Source organism: Lissotriton vulgaris, chromosome 1_1, assembly GCF_964263255.1.
Source record: "Lissotriton vulgaris chromosome 1_1, aLisVul1.2, whole genome shotgun sequence".
In the NCBI taxonomy this organism is placed as follows: Eukaryota; Metazoa; Chordata; class Amphibia; order Caudata; family Salamandridae; genus Lissotriton; species Lissotriton vulgaris.
This window is the reverse complement of record NC_141685.1, coordinates 1,457,626,230-1,457,645,664: the sequence shown is the minus strand read 5'-3', so window position 1 is coordinate 1,457,645,664 and position 19,435 is coordinate 1,457,626,230.

Sequence of the window (19,435 nt, the reverse complement as noted above, 5' to 3'; positions counted from 1 at the left end):
ATAGTTAGGAATTAGCATTTACAAAACCTTGAAAATTCACTGAAAAAACCATAGGTTATAGACCATATATAGTTAGGAATTAGCATTTACAAAACCTTGAAAATTCACTGAAAAAACCATAGGTTATAGACCATATATAGTTAGGAATTCGCATTTACAAAACTTTATTTTACTCACACAAAACCATTGAAATTCCATATATAGTTAGTTGCACTAACTATATATTGGGCACCCGCAATCCACTGCTGATGATGTCACATATTACATCATTCATGACATGGTCAGTGACATCACTGATGGCATCACTGATGACATCTCAAATGACATCACTGATGACATCACTGATGACAACATCCAGTGACTGTATGATTCTGTAAAGTTAAAATATGTCTTACATATTGAAGAATGAGTGGATGTATAAGTGTCTGGATGAAGGATTTAGTAGGTGCATGACTGACTGTATGAGTGAGTGATTAAATGTGTCTCACTGAGTGCATGGGTTAGTGACTAAACTGTCTTAATTTGTGCATCATTATGTCTGTTGTTCTGTAAACTGTTGCATGTGTTGATAAGTAGCTATATGAGCAACTATATGGGTTATTGATTGGTTGCCCAAGTATTTGTATGGGAGACTGAGTGAGTGTGTGTGTAGCTGGGAGGTGTATGACTCTGTGCATAGATGTGTGAGCAGTTGATTCACTAGATGTATGGTTTCAAAAGTGCATGTGGAAACAGCTGTATGGGCGGTTGACTGTGTGCATGAGTGTATTGGTGAGTGAATGGATATCTCAGTGCTACATGTCAAAGTAAGTACATATGTAAAACACAGTACATGTGAGAGTTGACATATATAAATAACTGTGCATAAGAGCCAGTGAATGTGTGAGTGGCTGTATGGATCATTGTGAACTTGTATCAGGGATTGTATAAGAGAGTAAATATGTGTTAGTATATGTTTGAATAGGTAAAGTTTGTATAACTGTATAGTTGAGGAAATGGAGGTGTGATTGATTCTTTGCATGACTGACTAGGTGTGTGAGTAACTCCATGGATGAGTGACAGTCTGTGAGTGTCTGTTTACACTGATTGTATCTAAGGTTATATTAGAGTCTGAAGAGGTTCATCGTATTATCACATGAATGATATCATCAGTGATGTGATCAGTAATGTCAAATGAGATGTCATCAGTGATGTCATCAGTGATGTCATTTGAGATGTCATCAGTGATGTCATTTGAGATGTCATCAGTGATGTCATCAGTGATGTCACTGACCATGTCATGAATGATGTAATATGTGACATCATCAGCAGTGGATTGCGGGTGCGCGATATATAGTTAGTGCAACTAACTATATATGGAATTTCAATGGTTTTGTGTGAGTAAAATAAGGTTTTGTAAATGCGAATTCCTAACTATATATGGTCTATAACCTATGGTTTTTTCAGTGAATATATATATATATATATATATATATTCACTGAAAAAACCATAGGTTTCACACCATTTATAGTTAGCTGGAAAGTTTACTGACATAAAACCAATGAAATTCCACGTTATAGTTAGTTGGACTCACTATAACTCGCGCGTGTAATGCACTGCTGATGACATCACATATTACATCACTCATGACATGGTCAGTGACATCAATGACACCATCCAGTGAATGTGTGTCTTTCTGAAAAATAAATATGTTTTATATATGTATATGTAAAAGTCGATGGAAGAATAAATGTTTAAATTATTGTCTTAATTAATGTTTTTTAAAAAAAAAATTGATTGGTTAACTGGCTTATTAAGTGTATCTTAGTGAATACATATATTAGCGAGTAATGTTTAAATATTTAAATATATGTATCAGTGTTTCACTTTGCGTATAAGTGGCTGCATGGGTTGGTGAGTAGCTACATGTGTGTGTATATGGGTTATTATATGTTTTTTTAGTATCAGTATGAGTGTCTGTATGGTTTGGTGGGGGTGTTACTTAGCACATAGATGCATCAATGACTGACTCACTGTTTGTATGTTTTTTGAAAACAGCATATGTGCAGGACTGTATGAGTGGATGAGTGTGTATATGTGTGTATTAGTGATTGAATGCCTGTCTCACTATTGTCTTTATCAGTAACAAGATATATTTTAATCTAGTATACGTGAGTATTGATGTATATAAGTCAGTATATGTGAGAGTGAGAGATTGTAAGAGTTCCTGTTTAAACAAGTATGTGTTTCTATAAGTGATTGTTTAAGAGAGTAAATATGTGTAAGTTTCCTTAGAAGTAAGGTGGTAGTGTGTGTATATCTGTATATGCAAATAAATTGATGTTTATTAGTTTATTTTCATGTGTGAGTATGTGTGTGAGTAACTTTTTGATGACTGTCGGTGTGTAACAGGATGTATAGGGGTATCACTACATATGATGAGTGAGTATATGTATGAGTGACTATATAAAACTGTTGGTGAATGTGTGAATGTGTACATAGATAGTGGAATTACTGAATTGGTTGTTGTAACTGGTATGGGTATATCCACTTTTTTGAAAATGTTAGTTTCTATTTTTGAATATGTGTTTCAAGGGTTACTTTACAGTGAAAGGAGGTCTGTCACTCTGTCACAAGGATGGTGTCATCAGTGATGTCATGAGTGATGTCACTGACCATGTCATGAGTGATGTAATATGTGATGTCATCAGCAGTGCATTACACGCGCAAGTTATAGTGAGTCCAACTAACTATAACGTGAAATTTCATTGGTTTTATGTCAGTAAAATTTCCAGCTAACTATAACTGGTGTGAAACCTATGTTTTTTTCAGTGAATTTCTTAGGTTTTTTAAATGGTAATTCCTAAATATAACTGGTGTGAAACCTCTGGTTTTTTCAGTGAATTTCATAGGTTTTTTTTAATGGTAATTCCTAACTATAACTGTTGTGAAACCTTTGGTTTATTCTGTGAATTTCATAGGTTTTTTAACTGCTAATTTTTAACTTTTTTTAGGGCCTCATACCTATGTACTTTTTAGTGAATTTCTAAGGTTATTTTTTCGCAAATGTCTTTAGCTGAGAAAGGTATGTTTTTCTAAAAATGAACCCTATATTGTATATTAAGATAATATTTTTGTTTTTAAATAGTATATATTTTTTTTTCATATTTGACTCTGGTGCGCTCCCAGTGCGCGTACCGGTGAACGCCCCGGTGCGCGTACAGGTGAGCGTCCCGTCAGCGCACCAACAAAAAAAAAAGAAAAAAAAAATAATGAAGGAGTGAGCATGAGGAATGGGGACAGAGAGAGTGGTTTTAAGAGAAAGAGAGCTAGAGGGAGGAACACAGAGGGACTGTGTAATAGATAGTAAGACAGAGAAAAGGTGTAAGAGGAAGTAACTGAGAAAAAGAAAATGAATAAGGGAGCAAAAGAAGAGAAGAAAGAGGAAGAAGACTAAAGCAGAGGTTCTGGGAAAATGTGAATGGGTGATGAATGTAAAAGGAAGGAGACTTAAGTATGGGGAATGACAGATAGTGACGGAACCAGAGAAAAAAAGCAGTAGTGACGGAGGGAAAGAAAATAGCAATGAGTGTAAGTAAAGAGGAGTGAAAGAGGGTGTATATAAGTGAATAAGGGTAAGACATGGGGAGTGACAGGGAGAAAGAAGAGAGAGAGTAAAGGAAGGAGTGTCAGAAAGGGACTAAGTGAACCAGTAAAAAAGGTAAGTGAAGGAGTGTGGATAAGCAGAGGTACTGAAAGAAGTTGAATGTGGTAGGAAGTAAACATGGAGGATAAGAATAAGTGAGGGAAGCAAAGTAAGGAAACAAGGGTGAGGTAGGGTGAGAGAAAAGTAGTGAGGGTAAAGCAAAGGGTGATAACAAACTACATTTTGTAAACACACTTACTATATAATTAATGAAAACTTACTTGTATCTGTGAAAGACAAAAGAAAAAACACGTTATAATTAGTAAAAAATATATATTAAAATAGAAGAAACAGTTCAAGAGGTAAAAAATCTAAAAAAGTTTACTAAGAAATAAAGCAATAGTGAAGGATACAAAAACAGAAATAAAGTAATGTAGAAAGAGAAAAAAGGAGGAAAAAGAAATAGAAAGAGAACAAATTACTGAAGGTAAGTAAGATACTAAAAGAATGTGAGATACCAAAACGAAATCAGGAAAGATAAGAAAGTAAAAGGAAAATGAGTGAAAAGGAGAGAAGTCTGAATGAGGAACTATTAATAAAAAAGAGGAATAGAAGATGACTGAGAGTGAGTGAAGGGGAGTCACAGAGTGAAGGGATGAAGGGAATGAGGTTAATATAGAACGATGGATGAAAAAGGAGTGAGAGAGTAAGTACACAGAAAAACAAAGAGAAGGACTGAGTGAACTAGAGTACAATGAGTGCGAAAGAAAAAAAAAGTAGAAAAAGAAAGAGAGGGGAAGAAAACTAAAGCAGTGGTACTGAGAGAATGTGAAAAAGATAAAAAGTGGTGGAAGGAAGAGAGGAAATGCAGACAGTTCAAATTGGATTGAGAAGTTATGAATGAAGTGCAGTAAAGGAACAGCGATGAAACAAAGTTAAAAAAGGCAGTGTAAATGAGTAAAGAGAGGTAAATAAGGGTGAAAAAGGAAAATGAGTGTGAGACAATATGAATACAATATAAATGACACAATGCAAACTATAGAATAACTTCTACAATATGTTATATTGTTTATTTTTGCTGTTCTCAGAATATATTGAATTTCACTTAAATTAGTGAGTTCAAAGTCTTCATCATATAACAGCGGGAAAAAAGATTGTGTTTAAAAAAAACCATTCAAACTTACATCTCATATATGTACACTAATCTTTGATTCACTTACTTTTCCATGAGGCCAAATAGAAGATAGTGAAGGTCCTTTTGGTGGAAAAAAAGTCTGCTGTGCTCTATAACTTCCATTTCATCGACTTCATATGAAAAAAGATCTAAGAACATCATACCTTACACTTTCCTCACGGCCAATTTGTGTCAGATATATCAGTATTTTTTACTTTGAGATCCACTTACAGTACCTATATGAGATAAATAATTTAAAACAATAGATTAACTAACTAACTAACTTTTATTATCTATTCCCGTCTTCAAAGGCCAATTCCCTTTACTAAAACTTTGGTTTTAAAAACACTAGGTAAGAATTTGTAGAGTCATAAGGCAAACCTTGTTTATAAGTCAAATGAGAATCATTGCAGTAACTCCATCCTTTTTCCCATTTTAAGTAGCATGTATAATGTCCTGAGGTTGTCGAAGAACCGTCATGATAAATAATAGCTTCAGTTGTAAAGGTTCTTCCTGAAATTGATAACTGAGAAGCCACAAAATTTTTGATAGAAGTTGTCAATTTTGTTCCATCAGGTCTACATCGTTGGAAAACTAAAATGATATACTGACCATAACTTTGTATAAATAATGTGGATAGCATTGGATAGTTACATTGGGTACACACCATATTATGATCTGCTGCTTTAACTAGATTTTCAAATGACACTGATTTACAGTCTGGTAAAGTCAAATATATAAATCTTTCAGTGTCTATTCTAGTATTACTTGATGAACTACAATTGTGGCAGTCATGCTGCCATTGATAAGAAAGGCTGAAAAGATTATCTACATCTACACCTTCATCTTCCAAAACACCAAACATATACATTAAAAATTCCTGACAATCCTGCTGAATGTTCTGTGAAAATTTATCTTGACCAGAACACATATCTAAAATATTTCGAAATTCTGTTACACTTTCTATTTTTGCTCTATCACTGCTACATTTCTCAAACACAGAATTCAATAAACCACACAATCTTTGATCCCGATTTTCAACAATCTGTTCTTGTAAAGTTTGAAGAAAAAAAACAACATTAACCACTACATTAGCATAGCAGTTGACACCAGAACTATTTTCAAATTGAAATCCAACAACATTTTCTTCACAATCCTTTTTCTTTCTATTTTCAATTACAGTTCCGTCTACTTTTTGTCTTTTTGCTACTACATCACTGCAATTACTCTCATTTCTTCTTTTTCGGCCTACCACACGTTTTTCAAACAGAGGATATTGAGGCAAATGTGGAGCATACTCTCTTCTTAACCTATTGTATTCTTTAACACAATCTAGATCTGCACACATTTTTGTCTCATCACACTCAATCAAGTACAATCCTGATAAAGTTCTGACTCGGGATAATGCCACATATGCCATACCCTCTTTAAACACAGATCTTCCAATGTTCACTAAAGCATTATCTACACTTAATCGTTGAGATTTATGAATTGTTACTGCATATGCCAAACAAACAGGAAACTGTTTTCGGCGAACATATAAGTCTTTTACAAGTAAAAATCTACGACTGATTTGTTGTACTTGCTCAATGCCATCAAATTTTATTTTTAAAAATTCAATTCCATCTCTATTTCTATAATTCACAAAATCAACAATATAACAATATAACCGATTGCTCCATTTACCAGACCTCTTTCAACATTTAAATTCCTTCTCAAAATGATACGACAATTTAAACACACATTCAGAGTCTTTTCAAAACCAGCTGTTTTAGAAATACTTTTCTCTAATGAATCCAATTTTTTTTTTTTTTTGGTTTTCAAATTTTCAGACAAAACAATTGTTGCACCCATATGCTCTATTTTATCTATTGCTTCCAGTTTCACAATCTCTGCATTTTCTAACTCTAACATTTTGTTGTTGAAGATGGAACATTCTTGCAGAGTTGGCATCAAACATATCCCAGATTTCTTCTCAGTCATTTTTTTAGAAATATTCTCTGGAAGAATGTTTTCATTTGGATACAAATTTGAAAATAATCGAGCATGTAAAGCTTCTTTCCCAAGCTCGCTTACTTTTCCAATTCTTACATCTTGTAGAATATTTTTATAATCTTCATCCTTTGCCTGTCGCATATTTTGAAGCAGTTCAGCATATTTAAAATGTAACCATATATTAACGTTTCCAATGTTCCAAGGGACTTCCTAGTATCTTCATGCGTGAGCATTTTAAACACTGGTTGTCCTTTTACTGGAGTCAAGTGCAATAGATCTCCAAAAACAATAATGTGTTTTCCTCCAAATAACACATCATACTCTGTTCTAAGAATTTCTTGCATTATCAAATGCACAAAAGCAAGCATTAGATTTGAGACCATGCTTACTTCATCAAGAAAGAAGTTTCATTTTCTTCAAGACTCTTGAAACTTCAGAACACACATCTCCAGATAACTTGTTGTAATGCAATTTATTATCATGCTCAACTGGCAGCATCAATAAACAATGTAGAGTAATCCCTTTAATGTTATGTGCTGCCAGACCAGTTGGAGCAGTTACAACACAAGACAGCAGTGAATCAGTCCTTTTCTGCAGATAACTTGCAATGGCTTTAATTAGAAAACTTTTTCCTTACCCCGCTTCTCCACTTACGTACAGTCGGACAGGCTCAAATGATGTACATAAGCACTCTTTTTTCTCATGTCTGAATCCATGTTCAATCTGTTCTGTGACTTCATCATATATCTTTTTCTGCTCAACGTTTAGTTGCTTTACCAAATCTTCTAAGTTAACTCCATCCTCTTGAGCTTGTTTCATAGCTCTTTCCACCTCATCCATGGCAGTGGCAGCTTCATTTTGGATAATAGGTCCTCTTAGTGGATCCTGACTCAATGAAGTAGAACTCTGACTGTCTTGAGAACTGTCTCTAGCAATCTCTTCAGCAATTGTGGTTTCTTGCTCTATTTCTTCATTTAACATTTGCAGATAATTTAGAAAATAGGACATTCTATGGTATCCATAGTTGCATTAAAAGAGTCTTCATAACAGAGAAAATCTCCAAGTAGTTCCTCTTCTGTACGCCATGGCTTAAAGAGTTGCAAAAGAGCTAAATAGTAAAATTCTCTTTTGTCTGGAGCTACGCAACTCAATTTTCGATGATTAATCAAATGGCCTTTTTTCTTCTTCACTAGACATCCTTCATAGCCAATGACTGCATATTTTCCATTATTGATATCTTCTGGGATGTTCCTCTTATAACTGTAGTTTTGCAGAACTTCATACAAACAAGTGTTCTCAAGGTGAGTACTTCTATTTGGATAGTATGTATCCAACATATTTGTCTTCAAAATATCTGTACTGTTTGGTTCTTTCTCCGCCAAATATTCAATTTCTTGTACAGATTTCAAAACTCGGTTTCATGTTGCAGCAAGACCTAGACTCACCCAAATGATTGTTCTTGATTTGGCATAGAGACTTGCTGATGATAACCGATCAGAACATTCATATGCTCCAATTTCTCGATGCAACAACATCTTCAGACTGAAACTGTATCATTTCTTGCTTAGACTCTTTTCATGTGAAATGTCCTCCCACATTTCCTTCAGTTCTGTCTTTTCTTTTTTGGTGATGTAAGATGTCACATATCGAGCCACAGCAATAGAGTTGTCAGCAACGAACTGAATATCCATGTTAGCATTCCACATGGACAAAATCACTGGGTTGTAATCGTTGATGTACTTAGATTCTTCGTTTCTTTTCAAATTGTATGTATTTTTGGGAGATTTCCTCGTCACAGTATGTCGTAGAGATGACATCAAAATATTTACTCTTCCCTTAGAAATCACTGGTCGTGGAAACGCAAAACGACATTTCGTGTAGCACTTTTCAACTGCTTTCTCAAAGGTAAGTTGTTATTTTGGAAAGTGAAGTATGTTGTGCACTTTAAGTTAATTTGAGAAAAAATATTCTGTTAGTTATGTACTATCCCTCTGTAATAGTTAGAGATTGAGATAGGCTTTCAGGGAAGGACTGGAACGCCGCGAGGCCATTTTGAGGAAATTTTCAGTCAGATTCGTCAACCGGCGCCAAAGTTATTCCAAATAGAATTTTGAGATTTAACATTGAAAAAAATCCTAACTATAACTACCTACTGGCGACCGCCAGTAGGTAATATATATATATATATATATATATATATATATATATATATATATATATATATATATATATATATATATATATATATATATATATATATATATATATATATATATATTTTTTTTTCACTGAAAAAACCATAGGTTTGACACATGTTATAGTTAGCTGGAAATTTTACTGATATAAAACCAATGAAATTCCACGTTATAGTTAGTTGGACTCACTATAACTTGCGCGTGCAATGCACTGCTGATGACGTCACATATTACATCACTCATGACATGGTCAGTGACATCACTCATGACATCACTGATGACACCATCCTTGTGACATAGTGACAGACCTCCTTTCACTGTAATGTAACCCTTGAAACATATATTCAAAAATAGAAACTGAAATTTTAAAAAAAATGGAGATACCCATATCAGTTACAACAAGCAATTCAGTAATTCCACCATCTATATACACATCCAGTCATTCACCAACAGTTCTATATAGTCACTCATACATATACTCACTCATCATATGAAGTGATACACCTATACATCCTGTTACACACCGACAGTCATCCAAAAGTTACTCACACACATACTCACACGTGCAAATAAACTATTGAACATCCATTTATTTGAATATAGAGTTATACACACACTTCCACCTTACTTCTATTGAAAATTACACATATTTATTCTCTTAAACAATCACTTATAGAAACACATACTTATTTAAACAAGAACTCTTACAATCTCTTACTCTCACATATACTCACTTATATACATCAATATTCACATATACTAGATTAAAACATATGTAGTTACTGATAAAGACACTAGTGAGACAGTCATTCACTCACTAACAAACACATATACACACTCATCCACCCATACAGTCCTGCACATATGCTGTCTTCAAAACACATACAAACAGAGAGTCAGTCACTCATGCATCTATGTGCTAAGTAATACCCCCACCAAACCATATAGACACTCATACTGATACTAAGAGAAACATCTAATAACCCATATACATACGCATGTAGCTACTTACCAACACATGTAGCCACTTATACACAAAGTGAAACACTAATATATATATTTAAATATTTAAACATTAGTCACTAATATTTATTTTTCAGAAAGACACATATTCACTGGATGGTGTCATCAGTGATGTCATGAGTGATGTCACTGACCATGTCATGAGTGATGTAATATGTGACGTCATCAGCAGTGCATTGCACGCGCAAGTTATAGTGAGTCCAACTAACTATAACGTGGAATTTCATTGGTTTTATATCAGTAAAATTTCCAGCTAACTATAACATGTGTCAAACCTATGGTTTTTTCAGTGAATTTCATAGGTTTTTTAAATGCTACTTCCTAACTATAACGTGTGTAAAACCTATGGTTTTTTCTGTGAATTTCATTGGTTTTTAAAATGCTAATTCAGAAATATGTCGTATATGCAACCTATACTTTTGTCAATAAAGTTCTGGCAATTTTTTTATCGAAAACAAGCCGTTTTCTTCACTGTTCAAGTTGCATAGAGACTCCTTGTAAAGCGATACAGAATTTGAAAGTCTGTACCTTGCCTTTTTTTGAACGCATTAAAATTTGTCTGTAAATAAAAATAGCCTTACTAAACTTTCGTGCGCGACCCGGTGTGTGCACTCTCGGCAACAGTTGTCAATAAAATGGATATCGCATTTCCAGGCTTTCGTGCGCGACCGAGTGCGCGCACCTGCCTATATATTTCATGAAAACTTTGCAATTTGAACTTATTGAATTTCTTCATACACCCCTCAAAGAACTTATAGTACGTCAAAGAGACTGTACCTAGATTTCTTTTTTATTCTTATGAAACTTTTCAGTAAATGGAGCCGAATGTCTTTTTAAACTTTCGTGCGTTACCGGATGTACACACCTTGGTATTTTTTTTAGAAATATAAAACGTTTCATACTTTAACAATTGTGTGCTTAAATCCAGCTCAGAAGATATACAAAATCAGGATGGTAGTTGGTTCAACCCAGACCGTTTATTAAAGGTAGATCGTCCTACTCCACCGGAGGACACCCCTAATAAAAAGGACATATATATAAAATGCGGACTAGCCGCTGTATCGTGCTAGCAAACTATAACATATAAATCGTTAGAAAAAACAAAAGGAATCGAGCAAAATCAGTAGGCCACTGATGGGATCTCTTTTTGACCTCGCTAAAAAAGAAAAATTAGAAACAACCCCTCATGAGAAATATGAAACTAGTGAGAAGAACCGAGCTCGACGCCATGATGGCTGCAAGACAGCTCGGCTCCGCCGCCCACCCCACCCAAAATAACGACAAACACTATGCAAATATTATAAATATATACAACACACCAGCAAAGTAACAGGGTAAAACGTTTTATTAAATAACTATTTACATGGCAGCCTGCTGCAACATGAAAACAACACTTTCAATTGGTTCTTAATAGTTTAAATTCTGGAATTTACACGCAGCACTCCACCCACTTCCCTCACTATCTTTTCTACTCTCAAGAGAGAACAACGTCCTACATCTTTCGGAAGACTTTGGTGAAATGGCTACCGTATCTCATTCATCTTCCGAATCTGACCAAAATGATCGACTACCTTTAATAAGAAAAAATAAATCTTTCATCTGGCAATTTTTCACTTATCCTGAAGATCAAAAGAAAGTGAATGCACCAAAAGTAACCTGCACGATATGTGACTTGGTTCTCTCAAGAAGAAATCCAGCAAAAAAATATTCCTTTTCCATACATACCATATTGCGGCATGTCAAACAAGTGCACCCTGTGCAATTTGCAGAGGCAACGACAAGAGCCCTGACCACGCTATTACCATTAGAGGTGGCCAGCACATCTTCTGATCGACGACCTGTATCTCCATCGAGTGCAGAGATGGACTTCAGATATTTAACTATATATGGTCTATAACCTATGGTTTTTTCAGTGAATTTCTTTGGTTTTTAAATAGCAAATATCAAAAGCTTTTTTGCGGAAAATGACTAAAATTAGGTATACATAAGCGGCGTTCATTTATGTTCACCACAGCCACTGTTAAAAGTAAAGTGAAAGTCGCGAAACAGTGGCCACGCCATCTAGTCCCTTTTAGGCCCCATCATGCACGTAAGTAACAGCCATTTTCTGTGTCATGGCCTCTCTGCCTACTGCCAATAGCCTATGATTGTTCGAAATTGGTTCTCTTTGGGTCATTCTCTGTTCACAAATAAGCACAGAGTCGCAATACTCTGTTTAGTTTTTGCAGATAGTGAAGGATAGGTAGTGCACACTTTTGTCCCCTTTGTAACCCGTCATGCCTATCTCTGCCCCGTTTGTTGGTAGTTGGTTCAACCCGGACCGTTTATTAGAGGTAGATCGTCCGACTCCACCGGAGGACCCCCCTAATAAAAAGGACATATATATAAAATGCGGACTATCCGCTGTATCGTGCTAGCAAACTATAACATATAAATCGTTAGAAAAAACATGAAACTAGTGAGAGGAACCGAGCTCGACGCCATGATGGCTGCAAGACAGCTCGGCTCCGCCGCCCACCCCGCCCAAAATAACGACAAACACTATGCAAATATTATAAATATATACAACACACCAGCAAAGTAACAACATTTTATTAAATAACTATTTACATGGCAGCCTGCTGCAACATGAAAACAACACTTCTAATTGCTTCTTAGTAGTTTCAATTCTGAAATTGAACACCCAGTACATCCAGAGGTGATGTCCGACAAGTTGTGTGGGGGGATGCCTTGCTAATGCCGCCACCCCCACCACCTTCTGTAGGAAGGACTCTGGATATGCTTGGTCCCTGAGAGGCTTCGATGTCCCTGCCTTGCACAAATGTCATAAGTTCTGGATGTTGAGTGCCATACTTCAAGGTCCGATAAGTTGTGTGGGGGGATGCCTTGCTAATGCCGCCACCCCCACCACCTTCTGTAGGAAGGACTCTGGATATGCTTGGTCCCTGAGAGGCTTCGAAGTCCCTGCCTTGCACAAATGTCATAAGTTCTGGATGTTGAGTGCCATACTTCAGGGTCCGACAAGTTGTGTGGGGGGATGCCTTGCTAATGCCGCCACCCCCACCACCTTCTGTAGGAAGGACTCTGGATATGCTTGGTCCCTGAGAGGCTTCGATGTCCCTGCCTTGCACAAATGTCATAAGTTCTGGATGTTGAGTGCCATACTTCAGGGTCCGACAAGTTGTGTGGGGGGATGCCTTGCTAATGCCGCCACCCCCACCACCTTCTGTAGGAAGGACTCTGGATATACTTGGTCCCTGAGAGGCTTCAATGTCCCTGCCTTGCACAAATGTCATAAGTTCTGGATGTTGCGTGCCATACTTCAGGGTCCAAGAAACGGCGTGGGGTGCACTAGAAAGGAGAGGCGGCGCGAACGAGCCTCTCCCACCTCCCCAGGTTGAAGTTTCTTAGCTACACCCCAACGCTTCACTCGACAAGCTGAGTTGCGCCCGCTCCTGCAGCACATTGCCTCGCTCGGCCAGCTGAATTGCACCCACTCTTGCTTGCCGGTGAGAACAACTGATCTGAAGAACGGCTGCCTGCGGTGCCTCCCTGAGCCGCTTGACGGAGGCCCCCGAGGGGCGGTGTGGTGGCACGGACTCGGAGGGGGCGCTTAGCTTCTGCCCCCTCCCCAAGTCTTGTTGCCCTGGTATGGCCTGAGATCGCCGACGACATATGCGGCCGGCTCCCGGGGTCAGGCGGAACTTGTTGCCTTTTGATGCCTCTTCCATTCTGGACCTTGTCCCACAATCCGTTTGACCTAAAGACACGTCCTGCGGTGCCCTGGTCCAACCATCACATATACCTGCGCCAGGAGACGGCGTGGGGTGCACTGGAAGGGAGAGGCGGCGCGAACGAGCCTCCCCCACCTCCCAAGGTGGAGGTTTCTCAGCTACACCCCAGCGCTTCACTCGACAAGCTGAGTTGCGCCCGCTCCTGCAGCACATTGCCTCGCTCGGCCAGCTGAATTACGCCTGCTCTTGCTATTACAGCGTCTCACCCGCCATCCAGCTGAATTGCACCCACTCTTCCGATACAGCGACAGGCGGCTGCCACGGAGCTCAGGAAATGGCGGTCGGCTCCTCAGACTTGGGCCTGGCCTGCAAGGATGGCTCTGGGCAACCCTGGAACTCGGACGCTTGACTGCTAGGGCATGGGCCCCATTCCCAAAAGCGTCCCCTCAGCCTTGAAGATTCTACAAGAGTCACCGAGGCCCCCGACTCCTGCAGACTTCCGGTGGGGAGCGACTGCCATGATTGCTCGCGGAATGGCCACGACGTAGCCACGGGGTGCTCTCATGCTGACACCAGCTTCAGTCTGAAACATCCAGAAACACTGTAGACTACCAATTCGATCAGTTCCGGTGGAGCCCCAACGACGTATCGCGTTGTTGCGTAATGCGTCATATGACGCGCCGCGTTAGCGCACCCGGAAGTGCTCCGGTGCGCGAGGCGCGAAGGGCAGCTTCCCGGAAGCAATCCGGGGCGCGGCGCGGAGCGCGTAACGTAAGCATTTACATTTCAGTTGGTTCTCCCTCACAATATTTTCAATGTCACATAAAAGTCACCCATCACCCACTGCCATCTCTGGCTGTTTCCATGGTAACACCTCATTCTGCACCTGGCTGAAGGCACAGGTCAAAAGTTCATATCTCAACGTTCTACAGCAAAGTAACAACACTGTTTTCCCTCCAGAAACACCTGCCTATCCACAGCTCTGTTACATGTCATTTTTTTCACACCCAATAGTACTTTTAGTTTTACATAACATTAACATGCAACGTAGTCTTCAATCTTCACGTATTAGAATCAACCAATCATTTTTTGTTTTTCAACCACACCAAGCCTCATCCATTTTTTTATCCTGACTTTCAGCTTCTAACTGCCATTCCACTTCCAGAACCCATCGGAGTACGAGTGCATCTGCCTTGAAAATGAAGCTTTGGCTTTTAGGACACAGCTATATTCACTGGACTGGAAAATATGCAACAAGCAGACGAATTTCCAACCTTGATTTACCAAATGTGCAAATAACGTGGATTGGCCAAAGAGGATTGAGATGTCACCAATTAATCCCATTGGTGAAAATTTTTATGCATCTCCCAGAACCAGACCTTATAATTGTGCACTGTGGTGGGAACGATCTAGGCACATTGACTGGGGTAGGTCTGGAAATGCTTCTAAAAGACACCTTTCAACAATTGATGACACTTTTTCCTCGAACTGCCTTGGTATATTCCAATATATGCTAAAGACAGAAATGGAATTGGTCCAATCAACATTATGCACAAATTGAGAAAACAAGGAGACATGTAAATAAATCTGTTTCTGCATTCCTCAGAGATTATAGCATGGGTTCTATTTACCACAACGACTTGCGTTACCACATGCAAGACATCTATAGGAGAGATGGTGTTCATTTCACGGATGAGGGAAACAGAATCTTCCTCTGCAACATCAGGCTCTGCATCGGTACTTACTTATAAATGCAGAAAAAACTCAATTAACACAAGGCCTCTTTTCAGAGCCACCTTATATCAAAGCACTCAAACTTCTGATTTATCTCCATTTTCACACTCTTGTAAATAGGTGTGCGCGACCAAGTGCGCGCACCACACAACTTTAAAAAAAAAATATATATATATATATTTTCGCCCTTAAGGGCCTTAATGCACACCCTGAGAAAACCTACGCAGCAAAACAATCTCTACCTTCTCCCCTTGCCATGTTCCAACGCTTTGAAATCAACAATATATTTACTCGCAATGACAAAATGGCGGTCAACACTTCCTGATTTCCTTCTAATCGAACGTTAACAGACGTCACGCAGCAAAATTCCGCTCGCGCGCGCAGCCGCTTGAGTGCGCGCACCCGTCCGCGCGTATAGATATATAATTGACTTTAACTTTAATTTCCTCAGCAACTACTGAACGGATTTACACCATTCTAAAAAAAGCGTAATCTGCGAGCCGGACTGTACAGTTTTGCCAAATTTCTTATAAATCCATTCAGCCGTTCGACCTGTAGCCGAGTCTAAAGGTCCTATGGAAAATAACATGGAAAAAACACGTTTTGGGACCCCCCTTTTATCTCAGCCCCCACCTGACCAATCCCCCTCAAACTTTTAGGGAAGGAGCGCAGCGGACCGAGCCATCTTCTTTGAGAAATTCGCTAAGATTCTTCAACCAGGGCCAAAGTTATTCCAAATAGAATGTTGAGGATTTCCTATGGAAACTAGGTCCTAACTATAACTACCTACTGGCGACCGCCAGTAGGTAATATATATATATATATATATTACCTACTGGTGGTAGGTAGTTATAGTTAGGATTGTTTTCTATAGGAAATCCGCAACATTCTATTGGGAATAACTTTGGCGCCGGTTGAGGAATCTGCCTGTCATTTTCCTTAAATTTGCCTCGCTGCGCTCCGCTCATTCCCTGAAAGTTTGGGGGGGATTCGTCAAGCGGGGGCCGAGATAAAAGGGGGTCCCAAAACGTGTTTTCCCCATGTTAATTTCCATAGGGCGGTTGGACTCACTTTTAGCCCGAACGGCTGAATGGATTTCCACAAAACTTGGCAAAATTGTAGGGACTGGTAGCCCGATGTGCCTTTGCTATGTCTCAAGATATGTGCTCCAGTGGATTTTGAGTAATTTAGGTTCAAAAAAATATATATATCTGGGCGGAGCCTAACCACACATCTGATCTGATTGGCTGTCAGCACTTCATACAAGAAGTGTTGGGAGCAATCTTGGGACCAATATACATGATAGCACCTCATTAAAAAGCATTGTAGTTAATAGAGGGTTTTAGGACTTTAGTTACATTATAAATCATTTGTTGATGGTACCATACTCATTTTAGGAATTGTGGTGTGTTCTAAGGTGATTTTACCATGTGAAAAAGCCTACTGCTGTGATATCATGAATCATGTTTGAAAGAAAACTAATATCTCATGATTTTCCCACAGTGGTTTGGAAGGGGATCTATAAGCTAAACTGAAAGCGTATTTTCTGTAAATTCACATTATCTTTCTCATTCATGTTAGAATGAAGTCTGACATTCTCAGTAAAACATGTACATCCAACAAGGACAGAGACTGTCAGTTGATTCCTTTGTGTTCTACTGCAGCCTCCTAGAGTGTTCTAAAGAACAACTAGAGCGCTAACAGTCCTACTTATTACAAAGGTATAGCACACCTGAAGCCATTGTGATGGGAATAAAGTGGTAACTCTTAAAACATTTAATTTAAAAAGGAACAAAATGAGGGGGTATATTTTGCCATAGAAAGTATGATTAGTGCTGCAGAAAGAAAAATTAGGGCACATTTTGAGTGACTTCTCAAATCCTCTTCAATTTCATTAAAAAATTCTGACATACAGTCTCCCAAGATGTCCACCAGAGACAAAAGAGCCTAAATGTAGCCCAAATATCACCCAGATGTAGCCCAAGTATAGCCCAATAACAGAATGTCCCAGAGTGTTCTAAAGAACAACTAGAGCGCTAACAGTCTTACTTATGACAAACGTATGGCACACCAGAAGCCATCTTGATTGGAATGAAGTGGTAAGTCTGAAAACATTTAATTTAAAAAGGAACACAATGAGGGGGTTCATTTTGCCATAGAAAGTATAATTAGTGCTTCAGAAAGAAACATTAGGGATCATTTTGAGTGACTTCTCAAATCCTCTTCTATTTCATTAAAAACATTCTGACATGCAGACTGAAACATGCACTTTGAATACCAGCAGCAGACTTCCCTGGTGAGCAGTAGCTTTACTACAGTGATCTAATGAGCAACTAGAGTGCTAACAGTCAGAATTTATGGCAAATGTGTGACACATTGGAATGCCTTCTTGATGGAACCAAAGTAAACAAGCATTGAAAATGCAATCGATCTCGCCCTCGTTTAAGTTAAAGCCATTCTGTTTGTGATGAGGTGGCTTTTTAGCTTTGCTTTTATTAGTGTTTTTTAAACTTTCATGTAAATAACATGCATCTGTATGCATATATGTATATGTATGCATGCATTTATATTTGTATTTATATAGAAATACAGATTATATATGTTTATATATGTATGTATATATATATACATACACATACATATATATAAATGCATATGCATATATATGCATATATATATGTGTATATGTGATCGTGTGGAGAGAGGTAGAGAGGTAGAGGTGTAGAGGTAGAGAGGTAGAGAGGTAGAGTTAGAGAGGTAGCGGTAGAGAGGTAGAGACTAGTAGAGAGAGATGTAGAGAGAGGTAGAGAGTAGAGAGTGAGTAATAGAGAGTAGCGAGTGAGTAGTAGAGAGTAGTAGAGAGCAGTAGAGAGAGTAGCAGAGGTTCCAGGTGGGCTAGTTGGCCCCCAGGGACCCCTAGTATGCAAGGGGAATTAGTTCCCCCTCTTCAAACATGCACGGGGGCTGCGTTGCAGAGAGGTGTAAAAAAGCGTGTGGCCTCATTACACCTCTCTGCAATGCAGCCCCCTGGTGCATACTGGAGGCTCCTGGTGGGCTGGTTGGCCCCCAGGGACCCCAGTATGCAAGGGGAATTAGTTCCCCCTCTGCAAACGTGGCAGGGGGCTGCGTTGCAGAGAGGTATAACAAGGGGCATAGCCTCATTACACCTCTTGCATACACTCATAAACCTTATGCTTTTACACTCGTAAATGGTGAATAGCTGAAACAGTAAAGTGTAAGAGTAAGCTTAAACATTTTACTTGCTCGCATGTATAAGTATCTTTGTGAGTATCCGGGAACATTTGTTCTGCTGGAGATGAGAGTACAATAGGTGTAGACTACACCTAAAAAGTATATATATCTCCAGTTTTGAAATACATAACAAAATACATATTAACAGCATACAAACGTTTATTCTGAATAATCAACTTAATAAATCTAATTCACTACTGTTGAGACTTGTTTATTTCAGCTCTCAAATATAGACAATGTTTTGCCGTTTGTTGATGAAAGATCTCTTTGTGGACCAATTATACAAAAACATTACAATAGGCTTGGAATCAGCCAATTGCTAACCAATTGTTGGCTTTCTTGTCATTGTCAACTGTTTGCATCATAGTCAATGGCTTTCCATCTGCTTCTTGTGTTGTTCTCTTGCCTTTCCTAATATCCCTTTGGTTGGATTACAGGCATCCTTTGAATGTTCACATTGACTGGACTATGTGTATCTTTTTTTTTCACAGTCCATGAAATTGTATCTGTTTTCTTGCTCTCTCTCCCGTGCTGCTTAACTGTCATCTCATCCATCCCTTCGCCCACCCATCCTTTTTTTTGAGCTTTTTAACAAATGTTCCTCTACCCTCCCCACCTCAAGTGACTGTTGCCCCCATGGCCCACCGATTCCCCGCTGCTTCCCTCATTCTGCATTGCATTTTCCTGAACCGTCCCTCTAGT